The sequence below is a fragment of the Eimeria mitis genome, genomic scaffold (genome assembly GCF_000499745.2).
Source record: "Eimeria mitis Houghton genomic scaffold, Emh_scaff799, whole genome shotgun sequence".
In the NCBI taxonomy this organism is placed as follows: Eukaryota; Apicomplexa; class Conoidasida; order Eucoccidiorida; family Eimeriidae; genus Eimeria; species Eimeria mitis.
In genome coordinates, this window is record NW_013575872.1 from 1 (window position 1) to 616 (window position 616).

Sequence of the window (616 nt, forward strand, 5' to 3'; positions counted from 1 at the left end):
TAGTGCCACAAGCGAAGCGCGGATCACGGAAAACCGATTTTTTGAAAATCATGGACACGGCAGAAAGTTGAATTACCGCACTTTAGGCTTTCCCACCGCTACCAATCGTCAATACACCAACGTCGAGCACTCACACGTTTTTCCAACTAACATATTTTGCCTGTAAATTCAGTTTATCACCCCGTAACATATGGGAAAAAACCGACTACCGGTACAAAAAGGCTGCGAAAAACACACCCGACCGTTGCCCAACAACGTCCAGCGTCTACCTAGTGCCTTGCTTTCGCTACAAACGGGCAGTTTCGCCCCACGTGCAGGTCTTGACTACGCGCTACATGGAGGACCGTTCACTTTTCCAGTTCACTGAATGCATTCCTGCTGTCCAATAGTTTTCCTTCATCTCCAAGCGTCAGGTCAACGCATGCACGCAAACACAACACGTACGTTACAGATGTTTTACGCCAAGTGGGTAACCTTACCTGCGGTGGGAGATTTCTGCCCGCTCGTACCCCTGAATTTTACTGATCTGAGCTATCTGTAGAAGAATAAAGGCTTACTCCATACGTTTAAAGACCTGTAAAGCATAAGAAATCAGAACGTCTCCGATCCTAGAAGT